At 36.0% G+C, this 22039-nt stretch overlaps 1 protein-coding gene across 8 annotated transcripts in view; it reads right to left on the reverse strand.

Annotated features, from left to right (window-relative positions):
- TENM1 (teneurin transmembrane protein 1) overlaps window positions 1–22039 on the reverse strand; it is a 793032-nt gene that overhangs the window by 649092 nt on the left and 121901 nt on the right. For 7 of the 8 annotated variants that reach the window (XM_077786535.2, XM_085571036.1, XM_077786536.2 and 4 more), the window contains one exon: window positions 20650–20748. The gene's annotated coding sequence lies outside the window, so the exon portion shown is untranslated. The remainder of the gene's footprint in view (window positions 1–20649; window positions 20749–22039) is intronic. The other variant, XM_085571039.1, reaches the window with a different exon arrangement.

A 22039-nucleotide genomic window follows, 5' to 3' on the forward strand; every position in this document is an offset into this window, starting at 1 on the left:
GCCTGTTGAATGAAAAACACTGCAAACCATAAACACCACAAAAGATGAGTATTAACAGCTGAAACTCCCATTCTTAGCACTTGCTATGTTGAAAAAAAGACCAGCAGTACTGATATTGCAACACTCCTCTCTTGCTGCAAGGATCATAATTTCTCTGCCAGTTTAGCACCTCATGGTTCTTTTGAATTCCTCTTCCTTTTTATGTACAATGTGAAATTAATACTACTCTAAAATACTGACAGTCTAAAAGAGGTAAGCAAGTAAAAAGTTTAGCATTGACTTATAGTCATCTGCTCTGAGCTTAAATGATTCATAATTACATAAATTTAGTGACTGCGGATAGAGAGATGGCCCTCTAATCCTGCAGTGGGAAAAACAAAACAAAACAAAACATTATTGACATTAATGAGATCAGAAGCAAATTCATCTGCTGGTCACAATTTGAACATTTGAAGACCAGACTTGTGACAAGTCAGAGAAAATTGGGTATTTTTTTTTCCTTTCATTTCCCTCTGACATTTCCTATTGAATTACAGACATTGCTATGTTGTTTCATGTTGCAAGGAATAGTGGTCACCCAGATGGATAATGTTTCCTTTCCCCTGTAGAAGGGACATAAGATTTACACATCCTATAAAGGAAGACATCAGAACATCTCAATGCTTTTAAAATTACATTCTTCAGTTTTCTGTAAATATATTTCTTTGACTGTGTGTATCCTACAACATAAAGTACATTTATAGAATCCAAAGTGGCTTACATTAGGATGCTTTTCAACAGGAAAATAAAGGATAAAAGCAGAGCACTACTTCTCAAGTATTTTGAACTTTCAGACATCACCAAAGATGGAAACTTTTTTTATCCCAGTCATTTTTCAAAGTATCAGACTATGCCTTTATTTTTTCCTGTATGGCTGATAAAATGCTAAGTGCTGCACCTCATCTATCTCCCTGCATAGAGTTACAGAACAGCTGTCAGAGGCTCTGTGCACCTCTGAAAAGGTGATGAAGCTCCACTTGTGGAAATGACCGTTTGTTGCAAAAGACACTTCAACGTTTTCTATCTTTTCCTCTGTATGAAAGTCATTGTTGAGATACCAGCTATAAATAGAGTTTTCTTTGTACACTAGGTGCTTTTCTCTCATCCTTTCTTCCTCCCTCTGACTCTGCCCACTGAATAAGCACTTTGCTGAAGCAATTCAGCTGCTCAGTGAAATCAAACATTCTCCTTTTAAAAATAATGAGGGTTGGTTGCAATTTTTTAATGTTTTCATCTACTGTGATAAGCCAGCAATCTTTTTCAATTATTTTCCTGTGTGATGGCTAATGGTCTTGATTTTGGAGGTTTCAAGTGTGAGTTTGAGGATTAGGATTGCTTAATTATAGTTTTATTCCTCTAAAAGTTAATGCTGAAATTACATTTTTTATTAAAAAAACCAAAACATTAGGCATCCTGGTAGTGAAAAATATCACCCAAATAGGCCAGGCCCTGTTTGAATGGCTTTTCAGTCCAAGACTCATAATCTCCTGAGATCCCATTCTACCTTAATGATTTTTCATTCCTTCACAAAAAAAAAAAAAAAAAAAAAAAAAAAAAAAAATTTGGCAGACAAGATAGTGTCAAAACATGGAGAAAAGAGATATGTCATGTCAAAATAGTGCAGGAAAACAAAAGGAGGAAAACAAAAGGTAAAGTCTTCCACTCACTCTGAAAACAGCAGAAATCAAACTCAGACATTGCTGCTGCTACAGGAACCTTCCAGCAAAGAGGATTGAAGACTGCAAATCACCATTCACACACAGAGTTATGTCCTCTGAAATTTTAAAAGCTTAAGCTAAATATTGAAAGAACATCAGTTTAGAATATTCATGGCTCTGATAATGATATTTAAAGAGCTTCCCTCGCAGCAAGACATAAAAGCACACGATAGCTCCTGATCCATTGCTGGCTGTAAAACAAGTTTCCTTACAATCCTTAGTGTGTTTCCCACGTAATGTGACTTGGAAAACTGATAGGCAACCTTAATCGAGTACACATCTACATCATTGAATATTTCATGCTAAAAACTAGGAGAGGCAAACCTTAGGTAGCAAAACTCAGATAACATTAGACACTCTTAGACAAGATATTTTTCCTGTTTCTGCTGTCATAGATATTAAATGTGTGCCACTGCATCCTGAAGAGACAAGTTTAAGATCAGAATAAACATTCTCCCTTCACCCCATTCAGCTGTCCCCTATGACCACTCAGTTTGAAAATGTTACATTCTGGTATATTATCTGGAGAACAATAATACTTTATCTGGGCTTACTGCTTTTATTCAACACCCAGAACAACCTCTGTCTATTCCTTTAAGCTCCTTTGGATGTGAAAAAATATGGTTACATAAATCTTTGTAATCCTGAGGGGAGGATAGCATATAAAGAGTTTACTGGCATTAGGATTAAGTCTAGTGTATTACAGTGCAATCTTTAATCTCCTAAAATCTACCTCACCATTCCAAGCTGTTTCGTGCTAGTAGATGAAGCTTTGGAAATAGGACACAGCTGGCAAGAGTGATAGACAGAAAGACTTTAAAAAAAAATAAGAAAAGAAAAGGAAAAGAGAGAAAAGAAGCAATTGGTAAAACTGTTAATGGGCTGATTTAACACAGTGACATGCATAACGTTATTTTTATTAATTAAGAAATGACAAAAATTGGATGAAGTTCTTGTAAAACAAATTAGGAAGAAAAAAAAATATCAAAGTTTAAAAACAGGGAAGATTCAAACTTGGACCAAAACACATCTAAAACCATACAACAAGATAGCAAAGTCTTGTTTAGTTCTGAGACTCCTTGATCCAAAAAAATATAATAAATATTTCTTAGGTAACAAAAAAGGACACAACTGCATCCTGAAATGGACTTTTTGCTCTCTTTTGATGAAAGTGTATGGAATGAAAGCACTGCTGAAGCCATGTATTACTCAAGAGAAAAATGTAGGAAAAGGTTATTATTAGGCATATTTCTAAAGAATACTACAGCCCTGTTTGGACTTGTTATTTCCCATTCAGAGTTTCCTGTTGAGGCACCCGTGGCCTCTGCTGAGTTTAGGTTCAAAAGGCCAAAGGCAGTGCAGCTCAGGAATACACCGGCTTGGCTGGATGAGGTACTGGGGCTCTGACCCCCAGCTCTGCAGCCTCCCCTGAGGGATCTCACTGCTAAAGTCTCACTTTGCTTTGGCTCTGGTAAACTCAGGAAAGTATATATACTGACAACAAAATGAAAACATTTGCTTAAGGGCTATTGTGACCAGTGGTATTTAAATATGTGATTAAATGATAACTAAATTAGGCCTTACATAGTAAATACAGAGTGCATGTTTGTGCTGTATTTGTTTCCTCACTCCTTCCCTGTGGCTTCATTCCCAAGGCACAGGAGTATCACACAATGAAACAAAAAACAATGAAGTAAATTCTACTTCTGTCCTGAAGTGATACTTAAATTTTGAACCTGAAATCACTGTTTTGAAAAGTTACAAGTGTCAGTGCAACAAATCATTAGACACCAGCACAAACCTCTGTATCTGCCTGGGATACTGCCAGCATAGTCTGTTTTTTTTCTTCCCACCCACTCCTTTTTCTCTTAAAAGAAGTTGCCAGCTTTTCTATATCTCAGATTGTTCAACCTGCCTTTTCTAATCTTTTAATACACTAAAGGTTTGGCTGAAGATGAGCCATAGTACACAGAAATATGTTTATCTGATTTATGAAAATAAATGTATGCAAATTATTCTGCATATAACTGATATTTACCAGCATTTCAACTGTTAGGTAAATTTTATGTACTTCCAGCACTGAAGAGAAATACGAGCAGGAAGTAATCATGGTACTGCAGAACCTACAAGACAGTACAATGATAGCATTTATTTCTTATTTAGTTGTTTGTATTTCCAAAGCACCACAAAATCATGAACAAATTAATCTAGGGCTTACACTGAATTTTACTGATAAGGACATTAAAAGCCTTTAGCAAATGTTTAATTGAAATAACTACTGCACATTAATTCCAAGAAACTTGTTTTAGTATCTTAGAGATTTAGCAAACACCTAATGAGTGAACTCAATATGCCCCAGTGCACAGAACTCTGAGCGTGCTCTTCTTGAGTCTCAACTAGCAAGAAAATGCTTTGAAATGACATCTTAGAAAGAAAGGAAGGGCACATTTACAGAAATAATCTAATGATACACTGTCCCATGGAGCATGAGCAGAAACCACAGTCTTTAAGGTTGTCTTTTAGCTGACGGTATAGTTTTTCATGGAGGGGAAAAAAAAAAAAAATCACTCTGTCACTTCAGTAATTCTGAATTTGACTCTCAAATCCCAAAGTTTGCCCCTTTTTAAAGCAAAAGTGTAACTGTCACACATTTTCCCCTTCAAAACCAGTAAATTAATTGTGATAACTCAGTAAAACCTAGCAGAGAATGCACAGTGATGAACCAAAGGGGTTTCTTAGGAAATTATTTTTCAAGAAAAGGCATCTCTGCATTTTCTGCTGTCTCCTGATAGAAATCTGAATCCTTCAGGTTCCCCACTGAACACCACTGTCATGAATGCAATTTTTATTTTGAATTTGTTCTTTCACACTCATTTTTGACTACAGTGTCTGGCATTTAACCCATTTGTCTCTCTCCCCAGTAAAAGTTCAATGTAAAGGAAAAAGAGGGGATCCTTCACATCCACATCTCAAACCACTGTCTGGGTTATTTGACAACTTCTCAGGGTGCACCAGATCCCAGCTTTCAGATGACAAATGATGACAGTAACCAGTGTCAGGCCATTAGTGATCCCTGGGGACCCCACTAGTGCCAGGTTGCCAGTTTGAGGAGCCACTTCCCACCCACTGCAGGGACTGTGACACATCAGCTTCTCAGCAAGGAGACTGTGGGAAACTCTATTAAAAGCATGGGAAAAAGCCAGTCAGTTGATATTTATTGCTCGACTCACATCAGCAAAGCAGGCTACTCAGTCCTAGAAGGTGATCAGGTTTGTCAAGCATGATTTGCCCTCATCGATTCCAGGCTGGTTTTTCCAATCATGTCCTCATCTGACCTGTGATAGCCCCGGGGATCCATTCTCTAAACTCCCCAGGGGCTGCAGTAAGACTGATGGGCCAGTAATTTCCTCAATACTCCTTTAAAATTTGTAGATGGGTGTGGCAATAGCCTTCTTCCATCTTGTGGACATCTTGTGTTGCAGAATTTCTGAGAGAGAGAGGGCATGATTTATGTCTGGAGTGAGAATTGGGCCTCAGACTAGGTCTCTGATAAGCGGCTTTGGTGGGGCCTGTCCTCAGCAGGACAAGGTTGGGTCATTACTATGGTTCAGACCTTTGCTTACCCAGATTTGGGGCACAATCAGCAGTGGAGGATCTGGGATATTTTGAGAAGGGAAGAGGAGGGAAGGCAGTTGGCTGAGTAGGAACTGAAGAGTAGGAGAGCAAATGACAGCTTTCATGGAAAGAAGGTAGAAAGAAAGTGTATTAATCCTTAGAAGAAGGTGTCCTGCAGTTGCAAGCTTGAAGCTCATTGGAGATCCACCTGTTCAGCCTACCTGAATATTTTGCTAAATCTCTGCCACATTCTCTGAATTATTTTTCTGCCAGCATCTCTTGAGGAAAACATCTGCGCTCTCATATGAAAGAAAAAATTGACAATGTATTTTTCCTATATGTAGATAGCATGCTGAATTTCAATTTAAGATCAATTCCTCCTTGAATAAATGTACAGAAACAGTAGGAAGTATGCCAAGAAAAGGAACAAAACCTGAAACTGCTTAGACAGTAAGTAAAATAAAAATTATACCTAACAGAACAGCAGAACTTACCAGGCAGATACGAAGTGGATTCATTGCTCTCAATGGATATTCAAATGCAAATATTTGCCTTAGTTATAAAGACATGAACATTCAAGTTACACTGCCTTATATTATGCTGTTTCTATCCTAAATGTTGTCAGAGACAGTATTTGTCATCAACTCAAATGGAATTCAAATTTCTTTAAAATATTCTTTAAAATTTCACTAAACAGTTTTAAAATCCAGGAGTTATTTTATTTTCAACATTTTTATGAAAGAAGGGAAAGGTAAAAACCTCATGTATTCACATTCACAAAAGACTCCACCTCAGGAGAGTTAAAATTGAATAAATTGTGAACAAATGTTGATTTGGGGGGTGGGGTTAAAGCAACTTCACATTAGTGAAATATCCTATGGTGCCTTACATTATTGATTCTCTGTCAACATCATGTTAGTTCTTTTCTAAATTAGTTCTGTGGCTTGACCTTGAAAAGATTGTGATGCAGAGTCCACAGGTTCATTCTAATTGCTGTTTTTCCTGGTGGACTTAACCATGCCAACCTGTCACTCATCAAGACCATTTGTCTGTGAACAGACTTAATTAAACACCTCAAATCCAATTTCTCTGATCCTTTCCACTATTAAAAACCCCACATGTGCTCCATTAGCTATTAAGAGTTTTCTAAAGGAAAAACTCTAACATCCTCATTGGCATTACTCTCTACTGTTGAAAAAAAGGTAGAATTCAAAAACCAAGATTATTAATTAGCATGGGAAAATAAAAAAATTCTCGAGACAACAAAGAATTGGCTAACTCCTAAACATACAGTAGAAGATTAAAGAATGATTCAAAGCATCTACACAACTTTTCCCTGTTCTCTTTTTTCCCTCATCTCCTTTATATAAGATCTTCAACATGCTGTACAGTCCTGACTTGAATATGAATTTTCATTTATCTTCAGGTTTAAACAGGTAACTGCATTACTTTTTGTGAAAGCAGTAAGCATTTTCAGCTTCCTTTTTTTGTGATTTAAATATCCAGCACATGGGTAGAAACAGTGTAAGTGAAAATACCTCAAATATAAATGTGCATTTTCATTAAAATTATTCACAAGGTGCTTTTGCTTTCTATTCTTAACAAATTTTGTTGCACTTTTAACTTTAGTTATTAAATTGCTTCCAAATTACATTTAACCATGTCTTGTCTTATAATTGCATTCCAAAGTACTTTACATTTTAAAAAACTAATCTTGCAGTTTTGTAAAAGATTATTCTTCATTTAATAGATATTCACTGCACCATCAAGTACAGTCTTCAATGTAGATTGCTGAGAGTTATAATTTAAAAGCATTTCTTAATAATTAATTTATGAATAATTAGTATCTCTTACATTGGGAAATATTTAGAAAAAGCTATTCCTATAACAGCTTTCATGAAAGAAAAGTTAGTGGTTATGGCTGGTTTTATTGTTGCTAAGTATTTAATGCCTGTTGAGGCAATTCTCTATTCTTGCTCTCAGTTACATATTTCCCAGAATTTTATGGCTGCACCAAGACCCAGTCTCTGCAGCAATGTTTGAAGAGAAGTTCCTTCATGACAGATACTTAACAGGCTAAGTACTATTTTACCACTCTAATTAAGGCTGCAGTAACATGCACTAAATAAGTGCTCAGCCCAGCCTCTAAATTTGAACTATACTATGAAGACATCTCTGAATTCAAACCATTCCCAGGAACAGCAACAGTTTTTTATTTTATAGCTTTATCAATTTGGAGTTCGGGAATACAAGGTTTATGTCATAAAGCCATTTAAAGAAGAAAGGGACTGAAGTTTCAGAATTACTGTGAACTTCTAAAGCAGTGTTCAAATATTGCCTCAGTGGGTTCTGTCATTAGAATTTAGATCCTTGATGTTAGAAAAACCTAGAGGCTTATTTTCATGTTTTGTGCAACAAATTATGTGAGCTGCCTTATAATACAACAGTAATCAATCTAGGAAAGACACATATACCCAAAACAGTGCATGTGTCTAATCTGTGTACTGCCAGGCTTGATAATTCTCTTCTGTTGAGTTTGTATCACCTCCAAGAAATATAAACTAACATGACAGTGTCAAATAAAGCAAACTAATGTAGAATGATTGATCTCTGGTGTCAGGACAGCCAGACTCATCCCTATGTCATTCCTAGGGCCAGACAAGAGACATTTCCTTTAACACTCAATAACATATTGTATTTCTACAGCTGCTATAATATCTGCCTCATACAAATGCACAGATTCACTTTTTATAATACTGGTAAATCTTCCTGCATACAAAGGTTTTATTAACCCTACACGTCACTGGAATTGGAAGGAGGAAAAAAAAAATATTTGTTCATCTCAATACAATCTTTTCTATGAATGAAAACCACTGCCTGAAATAAGAGAGCAGAAGACAATATTCAAAGTACTATTGGAGGTGATGGCTCTGCTGCACACAAGCAATGCAGTTTATTTGATACTGAGAAAGACTGAGCATTCTTATATCAGATCTGCTTTTTTCACAGAGACACATCCCTGAATTTGAAGGCTAAAAATATCTATGCTGAAAGTGCCAGTCCATTCTCTCTTCTGGTGACTATAACTCTTACAATTCATTTCTCCCATTCTTTAAATACTATTTTACATCACACCAATGTACATGCGAGCAGCATCACAAATATAAATGGAATTAATCAGTATTCAGCCTGATATGCTTGGCAGCAGTACTTTATTTTCTAACTGTTCTAGTTTATTAGGCTTCCACACATCAGTTCTCATTTGCAGGGAAGTATAATAATGAGAGTAGAATCCTAAAAATTGTATCTGTTTGGCAAGACTCTTACAAACCAGATATGTGCTATGACAGTGCTCCCATCCTGCATAATAATTAAGGAAAAAAAAGTACCCTGAGTCAGAGCACTTGTCCTTGTGGCTGCTGTGGTGTCTCTGGCCTGTTCAATGGGTGAAGCTGTCACAGGAGCAGAGAACCCTGGCTGCTCCCCTGCACTGACCCAGAATCCACAACTGTAGGACTGGGGTATTTATTGGGTTCAAATCGTCTCTGTGCTTTCAGCACTTTCAGGGATGAAAAAAAAAACAAACATATAATACCAGCTAAACTGCCAGACACTGCATTGCTCTATTATTTGTTCTCATTATTCCCCTTGTTCTGCCAGTGTTAGCTCTTCACAGACATCAGAGACACCCTGCCTTGCAAAGAGAGGAACTTCCACAGCTCAGCCCAAGCAAAGCCTGCTCAGACGTGCCCAAAGTGCAAGGAGGATCATTCCAGCAAGGATGTGGGTGATGAGCTGCCTGCAAAAGGCTCCCAAATTGACACGTGCTGGACCCCAGTGGTGCCTGGCAGGGCAAGGGGCAGCTGGGTTGGGAGAGCCAGATAAAACTCTGCTTCCAGGAGAAGATTTACCAATATAGTTTTTGTTCTTACACGTTGCTGCCACAGCTGGGGCTCAGCAATTACCTCCTTTACCTTAGAATTCCACACCTTTTAAGCTCATTCTGACTCAGGAGATTCATTGCTTCTCTTTCAGACTTAGCATTAAAAATGAAAAACAAAAAAAGCAGTATAATATTTGAACATATAAAATATCAAACCAGCAAAGACAGGAGACAAAAATCAATTTATAGATAAATTACGATCAATTGCGAGTGGGAGGTCTGAAGCTTGCCAAACTAACAATAAATCCCAGTTCAAGATCTTTTGTTCTATAATTGCACTTGGAAACTTTTTCTGATTACTCCAATAGACATAAGCACAACTTAAACACCCTAGTTTATGGTTTTCACAGGAACAATAAGTCATATATTTAAGGTCTTTTCTCCCTCAGAATAAGGACCAAGAGGTCAAATTTTCTAAATTGTCTCCTTTTTTTTTATGCTACCCCATAACAAGAATAAGAGTTAACTTTTTCTGTAATTCTAAGAATTATTAGAAATAAAATTTGGACATATATTTGTATATAAAATATTTACTTTCTCTTTAGTTTGAATATTTCATCTATTAATAATCCATTTTGAAAGACAGAAATGTAATCTAAGCAGAAATCTCTTTAGAGTATATTATACTTTGCTTACTAATTTTTTAGGATTCTTTAGATAATGGAAATTTTATGTGGAGAATGCAAGAATTCAAAGAGTAGTTTTAGAAGCACTTTTGTTTCTTTACACAATTAAAAAATACAATTTATTTTAGGGTTTACTTTTGCTAAAGTTGTAATGCTTGTGACAGAGATTTCTAGATTAGATAATAGCACAGGGTTGCTTTCGTTACTCCGCCATTCTCTATAAAAACAGAAGGTATTTTTGAAAATTTGAAGAATTGTAGTATAGAACTTATCCTGATCAAAGCTGAAAACTGGCATTACATTTGATTTAATAAACCAGTGTGGAAGACACCCTGAGCAAAACAGTAAATTTCACATAGGATCAAAAAATTCCCCTTTCCAGCCTGCAATGATGCTCATCTGTGTTGTTGCTTGTTAAAAGAGTTCCACAAACAAATTACAGCCAGACCTGCTGCATTTCCTTCTGAGCCTTACCAAATTACCAACACAGATTATTCTCTGTACACATACAGAGGCAGATTGCACTTTTTATTCTTTTCAAAATACCAGCCTTTTGGTCCTTCATCCTTAAAATAAATATGAGAAGAAGGATCTTACGTCTTAGCAATAAGTCCCCACATTTTTTCCAAGGCATACTGACTCAGAATTTCTGAAGATGGGACTTAGTTGTGACATGTATTTTGAACACTAGAGTGTAAAGTGTAGCGAGTTCTACTACTTCAGAAGTTATCAGAAAATATAGTGGCAAATTCTGCTGCTCTACAAACCACAACTTTGTATCAAGAACACTTTTAAAAGATTTCAAATAACAGTTTCTTGTACATTGAAATGGCAAGTGGTTAAACTGCAATTTATAAAATGTCACATCACTCTTTAATCCCCTGATCTCCAAAGTATTCGGATTTGATCTGTATTGCAAATAATACAGGTAATTTTCTTCTTTGGTATGTGGCTACAAACAGTTGGTAGTTATATGCCAAAACCAAAAATGTACATTTTTCTCTGCTTCCAAACACTGTAAACTGACATAATTGGACTGAATAGTGAGATGGTACTACCAGTACTGAAGTGTTACAAGAGTCAAATGTGGCTGAACTCAAAAAATACTCTCATCTACCTCATTATCCCCAGCAAGTCCTATAAAAAGTCTGTTGTTAGAAGATGCTTACCAAAACAATATCAAGCACAGGTAGCATGTCTCCTGAATAAAAAATAATTTTCATGTAGAGAATGTAAATAACTTTTTTTTTTCAAGAGAAACTAAGAAAGTTGCACTGAAATAGGCTGTTGGTCTGCCCACTTTATCAACCAGTGACCTTACTTGAAAATAGAATTAAGAGGACTTCTTTTTCTTATTTTTTAAACAGTCCACTAGAATTTTCTAAGAAAAAAATCACTGAAAATAAACTAAATAAGCTGACTTGAGTACAGGGAAGAGAGATGGTTAACACAGCCAGCTCTGATTTCCATGAAGTATTCAACTAGATCCAATCACCGAAGTTCCTTAAATTAAGCTGACATAAGATAAGAGGGAAGGTCCTCACAGGGATAACTAAATAAAAGATCAGGAAGAAAGAGTTGCAATAAATAGTCCATTTTCTCAGTGAAAAGAAGGTACAAGTGGAATCCCACAGGGATCTTTGCTAAGGCCTCAGCTGCTGAACACATTCAGGAATGATCAGGAAAAGAGAATGAAAAGGAGATTGAGTTTGCTACTGAAGACAAGTTTTTCAGGGGAAGAAAACCAATAGTGGACTGAAAAAAAAAAAAAAAAGTTGCAGAAAGTCTCCGTGGCACTGAGTGATTGAGAATAAAATGGCAGATGACATTGGAACCAAATAAATGTAAAGTGATGAACTTGGCAAAAAAAATTAAAAAAACCCCAACCAATACTTAGCCTATCAGTCCCAAACTAGAAAAACATCAAACAAGAGCCAACTAAAACTCATGGCAGGCATGAAAAAGGTGAAGGAAGAATTGGTTAGCTGCCTCTTCCATTGCAATAATGAGAAACCCTGAAATACAAATTCACAGGTGAAGGTTCAAATCAAAATCAGGCAGGCACCACTTCAGGTAATGCAAAGATGGACTGAGGAACTCCTTGGCACAAGATATTGAATGAACGCTATAAACAGGCATGAATTCACAAACTTTGGAAAACATTATTAAAACAAAAATCTCACAGGCTTCTTAAGACCAAAAAGCCGACCCTGGACTCAAGTAAGTCCTTTTTCCTGAGCTGCCATGAAAGCATCCACAGAATTACCACAAAGTGTCACCTTCTCACCTTCATTCATCTTCACCCACGTGTGAGCTGGGCTCCCAGAGCAGAGGGGCTTTACTCTGACCTGTTGTGGGTATTTCCATGGGCAGGCTGCCAGTAGCCAGAGCAGGCACCATGTCCCATAAAGAACTGCAGAGCCAGAATCCCAAGGATAACCATTTCCAAATCCTCTGTCAGCAGGACTAATTCAGAGTGTGCTAACCAAGCAGTCTATCTTCAGCAATTCTCCTTAGCTTTGGGTTTTAAAAGACTTTTCTAGAAACAAACAATTTCTTTTTGGAGAACAGATTTTCATTCTGGTGACAAAAAGAATTTCAAATGAGGAGGAAATAATAATAAGCATATTAATAACTTCACAGTTATTTGTGGTTTCAAAAGTCTTTTATAAGGGAAATAAAGATTAATCATCTGTTCTCCAGAGCAGGAAAAAATGGCAGAGCAAGCTGTACATGAACTCAAACACTGGTTTAGTGTTCTGTAAATTGAGCAATGCAATCTCCTTGGATATATAGGAAAATTTCAGCAAGAGTTAGAACAGAGATTTTATTCTATACATTATAATAAAAGGTGTTTTTCCTTCATTCAGAATGATTTATCCTCCAGTCTTACAGCTAGTTTGAGCTGCAAAAAATGTGTCATAACAGCATATTGTAAAAAAATAGAGGAAAAAATAGGAACGTTGCATCTCAGCTCACCTATGCTACTTACTATAATGAATTCAAGAGTTTTTAATTACAATTCCTAGCAAATTGGAAGTTCCTGTTTACAAAACTGCTATGGGTTTTTTCTTTCTTTCTTCATGAGCTGTACCCAAAACATTTATCTATCTTGCAATTCTATGAAGAGAAAACAAAAGCTACAGTCTTACAGAATAAAAATATATTTGAACTTGAAGATTGACCTACACATTCTGTATAAGGCTTTTAAAATCCTGTCAAATGCATTTTAGTTTTCAGAGCACTGTTTTGAACTGCTATCTGTGACCTACAACTCAAATCTGTAAAACAGTTAACAGAGTGGGGGGGGGGTGGGGGGGGTGGGTTTAGGTTGTTGGGGTTTTTTCTTGATTGGTTTTTGCGGGTCTTTTTTTAAATTCAAAACAAAATCACATAATTGCACTTAATGGGTTTAGGTTTGCTTATCCTAATATTGAGAATTTGATCATCTATCCAACTATTTCTTAAACAGCCTGTTCTCTTTATTGAAAAAGATTATGCTATGATAAACAGAAATGCAGGACAACTTTGATCATCCATCTGTGTGCTGATCAGCTAAGACAACTTCACAGCAGTTGGTACTGAGGATCCAAAAATAACAACTGAAGTTGAACATTTTGGGCAATGGGTGAATGTAACTCAGTAAATACTGAGTTATATATTTCTCCTCATCTTCCACTGCATGATTAGAAAATTAAAATATTTTTTAAAAATCCACAACCTCTGAAAAATTAGCTGTGGCATTTAAGTGCTATGGTTTGCTAAAAGCGCTTGATAAAATTCCTCAACTCTTGTTTAATGTTATCTTTTAAAAGGGCCCAAAAACATTCAACCCAGTCCATAACAGGCAAAATCCCCCCTCCACAGTCTGTGAATTTGAATTCATTCTGTCCATCATATCATTGACCATTTAGATTTTTTACTTTAGGCTCCAGGCAATAGCTATTCAATTGTTCTTAGTAACATTACTGACTTCCCTACACTGATTTTACAACAGCATATTCAATAACTGATATACTAGAAGTCCTGAACAAAAACATCCCAAATTTTACATCAAAGTCATGCTAGGGATAACATAAAAGTAATGGAATATATAATGAAAAATGAGCTGAAATTCAAAGATTTAACAGCTAAATGCCTCTGGCTACCCAGTGCACACCCCAACACAATGAGCCTGTGGGAACAGTAGGGGAATAGGCAATGAAATTGTGATGTTTAAAGACCAGTACCTTCAAAGAAATAGCAAAAAAATAACTGGGAGCTAAGCAAAAACACCTGAGATGCCAAAAAGCTTCCTTAACTTTGTAAGCAGCACAAAGTCCCAGGTAATCCCAACAAGGAGCTCATTACCATGCAGGCTGAGCTTAGATCAGTCAAACCTCCCTAAGCCTTGCTCACTGATCATCTCTGAGCTGAGATGATTCACTTTAAAGATCAAAGTGAGCAGCTGCTGGAAGGAGCTCCAACTAAGTCCATTAACATTCCTCCTCCTGAGAATGTCTTCTCATACAAGGCTCAAAATGCAGCCAAACCCACACACTCAGAGGATCAACAGGTTAGAAATGCATGGCAGTGGGAAAACTGTTCTGGGGTTACAGGGAAGGAAGGAAATGGACACTGCTCTCATATCAACTCATTTAGCATTAGATGAGGATTCCAAAGAGTTTGAAAACAGATGGTTATATCAGAATTTTGCAGTGTAAGAAGAATTTATTGCATTGCTAACAGGAGCTTAAATTTTACATTCAAATCCTCGTTATAATTTATTCAGGAATGTACCTTTCTGGTGCTGTGTTGCCTTCAATGGCATTAATTTGTGTTTTCCCCTGATATCTGAAACAAAAAACTGAGTGCAGGTAAAAGATTAGAGCAGAGAGAATCAGCATTCCTTTACTGGCATTAACCCTGCCCTCATTTATTTATGGATGAAGCTCTGTGGTTTAACAAACACAGGCACTAGCAGGGTAATGAGAGGATGAACACTCTGATATTTACTGTACAAAATTCAAATTGGGAGCTGAAGGTGTCATAATTGATTTTGTTGTGGGCTTTTCTAGAGTGCTCATCACTGTGGTATTTAAATTATTCTCCAAATTATAATTGATTAGATTCCATAATGCTCCTTAAGGACAATTAAGGCTGAAAATCTCAATGCAGTATTATAGTATGATACAGCCAAAACAACACATGAGATATAAGTTTATGATGTTTTGTTGGTTTTCGGATTTTTTTCTCGTTGTTGGTTTTTTGGTTTTCTTTTTTTAACCTCTGGATTCTAGATTAGGGGCAGAATTATTTTTAAGGAAATGGGAGCTTTAGATTCACTTCACAATCTTCTGCCTCTTGATTACACAGTTAATGACAGAAGGAGTGTATATTTTAAAATTTCCCAGTAAAATTGAAAATAAAGAGTTATTTTGACTTTGAACTATTTTATTTTCCAAAGTAGGGAACATGGCACTTACTCTAAAAGAATATGATATTCGTGAAAGTACTTTGACTTACAAAAGTAAAAATCTGTGAGATTTAAATAATGCAACCAGCTGATCTGAGAACATTTGAATTAACATTAGTGATAAATTATTTCACAGTAAAATTATTCATACTCAGCAGGAAATTAACTTGTCATAATATGCTAGTGTGAAAGAAAGTGTCTCTTATCTACGCCTACGTATGTTGCATGAAATCACTGAATAGTGATTTCCCATGGTGTTATCTAGAACATATTCCCCTCCATACATGGAGTAAAGTCATGTTGCTTATTTATTACAAATTACTGTTTTCATCAACTTTATATTAAAGTCCTACCTCTCTCAGTAAGTGAACAATGAGGGAGTTCTAGAAGAGCTGCTCAGTGATAGCATTTTTTCAGAACAATTAATGTAAAAGAAGAAAATGCGATCAATATTAGAACATTTTTTGCTCAACTTCTGGGAGACGATCCTAAAAAAACCTGGTACATTTAAGTCCAGCTTTCATAAACTGCCAGGAAAAATAATGTCATTTCTGTCCTGTGTAAGTCTGTACCATCTAATTTTAAAAAATCTATTCTGTGTACTACAAATTAATGAACTTGATGTTTACAAAGTTGTCATTAGATGCATCTATAACAATGTTTCCTAAAGCATACTTTTTCTAAGGAAATAAATGCACTAAAAGGCAAAATTCACAAAGTACTGAAGACAATGGTGTGGTGATGCCTTGAGGGGCTCCCAGAGCAGAGGCTGGACAGTGCTGGAGGAATAAAGTAGGGATTTATTAAAAGGCCTTCAAAGGAAACACCTTGGGCAGTGCAAGAGCCCGGCTGAGGCTGCACCCAAGATGGACAATGGGTCCATCCAATTTTCACACTTTTATATGTTTTGTACCATTTCCATATTGGGGTTAATTGTCCAATTACAGCTCCAGGTTATAAAGTCCCCTCCTCCCAGATTGCTCTCCTCAATTCACTGCTGTTTACACTTTTTGGACCTAAAGCTGCACCAGTGTCCTTGGTTCTCAGGCTGGAAAAGGCTGGTTCTCTGTTTTGTCTGCCTGAAATGTGAGGAGAATTGCTAATACTTCATAAGAAGTTCAGAGTCACACACTAAAGGCAGTACAGAATCTAAAAAATATGATAACTAAAACTTAAGGCATCAGTGGGAATTCTTATGCTTCATAATTCAAGTGTTTTTGGCAAATGAAATTTTCCTGGTGAAGAAAAAAGACAAATTTAATTGGAATTTGGAAGAGGTGTACAATAGAATTTTGGTTTTAAGGACTGTTTTCTAGTCCTTGATGTAACAATTTAACATGGTCCTAATCTTGTTATTTTCTTCCTAATAACTAAAGCACTCACTAAAATGTGAAAAGGCATGGAGAATTTTTGCTTAAGGCATCCGTTAGTCAATCAGTTTTGCTTTACTAGGTAAAAAAAAGATTTATTTCTATCTTATAAACGGCTTCTGAGTGAGCAAAGTCATCATTATGATTATATTTGACCTTCACTGTTCAAACTTCGGGAAAAATAATCACAATTCAGACAGTTAATTAAAAACACGCAGTGATACAAAAAATTGAAAACTGCTTGAAAATAAAGAGAAACTTTTATTTGTAAAGTAAAGCTCCAGGTGCAGCTGTTTCTTAGGGAAAAAAAGAAGACTTTTTTTGAAATAACTCTGCTGTTATAATGATAGTAATTATTTTTATTCTGCAGTTGCCCGAACTTTCCAGTCTCTTGAATACTATGGTATAAACCTACTGACAAAACTGCATCTGTTGATAAACCAGATGTTCCATAGATTGGCCTGAAGTGTAAGGTGGTATTTTTTTGCAAATCTGACAGGTTTTTCCTGATATTAAAATCTGTGTATGTCACACAAAGACACACAGTTTGTGTATGTCCCTCTTCAAATATTACTACTAGGTCTCATGTAGACCCCAAAGTGACACTTTGTACCTGGTTCTATTTTTTAAACAGATTTAAAATACATTAGTGAAATTATTTATTTGCCTGTTTGGGGAGGCTTCTGATTGTTTTATAATGTTGTTACTTTAGCATTCACTGCTTAGAATAAACAGACAGAAGAGCTGCAGCCAAAGGGCTTGGTCAGAACTGGGATCTCAGTAACTATTCACTAAACATTCACTCTATCCACTGAATAAAGCAGAAACTATGCCTGTCCTGTAGACTGACACCTGCACAGTGTGGGCATTCCATCACATCAGAGGGCTGCAACAGCCTGCTCTTTATAGGGAAAAAAGGGTTGAATTAAATTCTCTATAGGTAGCAGAGCCATGGGTAGGGAAGTATTTTACCTTTAGATAAATAAGCTGTCCTGAAAAGCCATTTCCCAGCTTATTGTCACAGAGGTCTTCTATTGATCACAGCAAAACAACGCTGTGATTGATCCTTCTTGGTTTTACTATTTCCAATATGCTCATAAACTACAAGCCTAGATACCATTTATGAGGAAGATAACAGGACAGCATGCTTGAGCCTAGGTTATTCACTATATGAAATTTTGTAAAACAGAGTCCAGCTTCTTCACTTCTATTGGTTTTACTGCAAAGGACAAGTAGACTATTTAAATAGCACTGCACATAGAAATGTTGCTTGATAAACCTATCAATATATATACTCCTCCATTGAATCATACAGATTTTATACATCATCCCAGCCTTAGGAGCACACCAGCTGTCACATTTATCACCTCTGTGTTCAATGCTGCCTTCTGTTATTTCAAGTCTTACCTTCTTTTCTATCAGGCTGTGTTCCAGCTCCTATATTTATGCTTGCCCTTGATCTTCATGGTGACAACTGGGAAGCCTTTATTGCTCTTTAGAATTCAGCTTTCCTGTTGACACGTTCTATGCAAACACACAATCTTTTCTCTAAATAAAATCAGTCTTTGCCTGATGGAGCTTAGCACATTAGCAGGTAACTCAACAAAAAGTGGACATTTGGCAAGGAAAGGAGAACAGAAAAGGCCACAGTTAAACTGGTGCTTGCCAAGACAACAGAGTAAGTTTTCATGCCATGTAGTCAGCACCAAAGCAGCTGCTTTACTCTTTCACACCTTGGGAACTCTGTCCTTAGTCTTCTAAAACTGATGCACACACACACACACACACTTGTCTGCCCTTCTGCTACTGTGAATGACTTCATTGAGAAAGTCATGAACATCCTGAAAAGTCTGCCATGCCAAGTCCTGCCAGATAGGACAGAGCATCTCCACCAGCAGTGTTGGGCTGATGTCTTTCTCAGAACTTCCACTTTTCTGGATGCTTTGGGCACCAAGATTAAGAAAATTAATTTCCCATTGAAAAGCCATTTTGTTATGTGAAAAGAAGGAATACAAGAAAAGAAGAACAAAAATGAGCTAATATTTGCCAACATTACTGATTAAGAGAACAGACAAAATTAAGCAGTGGTGCAAGTAACACTATCTAGAATTGGTTCTGACACAAGGACAATATTTTTTTTGTTACTGATGCCCCACTCGGGCATGTGCAGTGTGCTCTGCCATCATTAACACACACTTGAAACAGGAAAAAACAACATCTAAATCAAACCATACTGCAGCACAGCTTTGGTTTCAATTGCAAGGGACAAGGCAGTCACAGTTTCATATAAACTATGTGAAATTATATACGGCTTCAGGCACTACCAATCAGCCAGTGAATGAGACGTCTTATTTCTGTCACTCTATCAACTCAAAATCCACCCCTGTAAATGCACTTGAAGCAAAGACAGTGTAGAAAAAGAAGCTAAAGGAGGTAAAGATGAACTGTGCAGAGAAAACAAACTGAAATCCATATGAAGCAGAATTGCCTGCAATCTTACCATAATCTAACTTTTTTTATTGAATTAAGTACTCCTTGAAATCTGAGGTCTGTTATTGTAACCCTATACTCTAGAAGAAGTTACATAATTGACAGGAATTATGGTCATTCTCAATTCTCCACTGAAGAAAATTCCTTCACTTCCAAAATTAAATCTAAAAAAAAAAAAAAAAAAAAAAAACACCAAAAAAAACACCCACTTTTCTGCAGCACTAGTTTTATTTCATTATGTCTTCTTTTATTTTGCTGCTCTTTTTTCCCCAGTAAATTTTTTTTTATTCTAAACCAAAATTAAGCAAAATCAAACACTTGTTTTCCCCCACAAACCAGATATGAAAAGGACTGTAAATATTCATTTTAAGGATAAACTCTTGGAACTCGTCAGCACCATTAAGTCAATTTACAGAGACTTCCAGCTGCATTCTGAGGCATCAATGACCTTTCCAGAGAAAGTAATATATATATATATATATATATATATATATATATATATATATTCAGTATGGTTTTTTCCTTGTAAAATAGAAACATCAGTCGATTTACCCCTTGTCATGACAGAGGGCTGTCCCAGTCTGAAATAGATTGCAGAGGTGTGCAGACAGAAAGGAGAGAGCAGCACCTGACTTGTGGAGAATTCTCTCCCAAGGAGCAATGGGCAAAGCTCGATATCCAAATGCTGTTACTAAAATGGCTGGAACAAAGATCAGCTGTGGAACTGACACTGGCTCAAAACCCAATCCTTTTATGGCACCTGCCCTCTTCGGAATTTAGAATTAAACAAAAATATGTATGCTTTATCAGCAATGAATCTTGAGAATACGTCCAAACACTGTAATCAAACAAATGCTTCTTTGAATGTTCAGCTAAACTCCTGAATCTAATTATCAGTCTTCACACTGCTCAGGTTAATTTGCAATACATTTCCAGCTCAGAAGTCAGTTAACAGGAATTCTACAGCATTGGTAAAAATAAAGAAAAGATAAAGAAAAAAAAAGTATGCCTGGAAAGTGAATCTTTAGTTATTTTGCTGATATTTTAAACTTGGTTCTGAAAGAAGTAATTCCTTTGCTATAGAAAAACTTACTTGTTGACCTATGACACCAAACCAGTTTTCTCACACATATTTTGAGTAAGTAGTCTTTGCTTACAATGATTTGTATGCATACACATAATCTGCATATTAAATCTTATTTGGAAGTAACTTTGAAAAATGTGAGTTCTGTACAAACCAGTCTACAAGGAACAAACTATTAATTAAATTCTTAGGTCTAATAATTCACTGACTTTTTATGCCCACATTTTTCCCAGACTTTAATGTGATACCACACCTGAGACCAGGCAATTCGTAGCAAAATCTTGCTGCAGTTGCTTTTTCTAAACTCACCTAATTATTAATTTGAAAATTCTTCCCTTTGTGAAGACTCATTGAAGCCTCTTCTCCAGCTCCTGAAGCTCAGCTGAAGACTGTGGCAGGAATATGCTGCTGTAAAGAAAATGACAGATAAAGACAATTTTATTCAAAACTGAAAAATAAACTGGACCTGTAACACAGCTGTAAAATATAGCATGTGTGTTCAAAACAATAATTTTAAAGTAAATGCAAGTCATTGTTTTAATACAATGACCTCAGAATTAAATAGTATTGCTTAATCAAATAATTAATTATATTTGTGACCCTGCAGATTCTGCAGTAGCCTCCACTCCTGGATAGCCCTCCACATTAAAAATACTTGTTTTTACTATCACTAAATATAGCAAATATTTAGGAATAACAGAGAAACAATGTGTAAAAGCAGACACACTCTAAAGAAAAAATCTATAACAGATTTTTTTTCATTAAGAAAATATCAAGAAGAAAAATAATCAGCTCTGTGTTCTGCCAGGCTAAATCTACTAGAACTCCATGTGATTTGCTCCAGTACAGCTGCAACATCAAAGTCCCCTTCTCTGCTTCATGACAACAAGGACTGTGTCCATTAATTACTAGATTTGGAATTGGGCTGAAGAGTCATCAGTTTGCACAATTTTTGAAGGTCAAGATATTGTCTGAAAAGAGATTCTTCTTGCATTAATGTGTTTATATAAGAAAGATTAACCAGGCTGCAAGATACTGAAAAATGAATACAGGTTGTTATTAACACATATTGCTTGCCTGGGAACTGTGAATAAGGCTACTTTGCAATTCTCTTCTACATAGGAAAAAATGAAGCTTTGTTTCCACTTGCACTATTGTATTTATTTTAAATTTTTCATCTGCATTAGAATATTTTTCATACTGTGAAAAATAAATATATTCAGAACAGTTACAAAACATTGCAAAGAATTATTGTGTTAAAGCTGGCACTGATTCCAAGCAGATAGAATGCTTATTATTTCATGTAACAACCAGCATACTCAGGATCAGGGAAAAAACAAACAGATAAGCATTCTGAATGCATTACTTTATTTCAGTTGCCTATTTTGGTGAAAAAATATAATATGGGTTCATCTACATCAGAAAGCATCCCTAGTGATATGTAGGGAAAATAAATTAAATAAACAGAATAAGAAAAGTATCTATTTAATTCATCATAACTTAGATGAGCTTATTTGGTAGGCAAAAAAATATCAAGGCTTTCACTAAGTTCTGGTAACAACTAGAAAACATCAGGTGTATTAATTGGCTTTTCCCCTCCTTCACTTCAATCAGTCCCACAAAGCCAAAAGTATTGCTTGCTTATTTTACCAAGTGATACCCGTTTTCTTGCTGTTGAAAAATAAAAAAAAAAATATTC

Source organism: Lonchura striata, chromosome 4A (genome assembly GCF_050655825.1).
Source record: "Lonchura striata isolate lonStrDom1 chromosome 4A, ASM5065582v1, whole genome shotgun sequence".
Classification (NCBI taxonomy): Eukaryota; Metazoa; Chordata; class Aves; order Passeriformes; family Estrildidae; genus Lonchura; species Lonchura striata.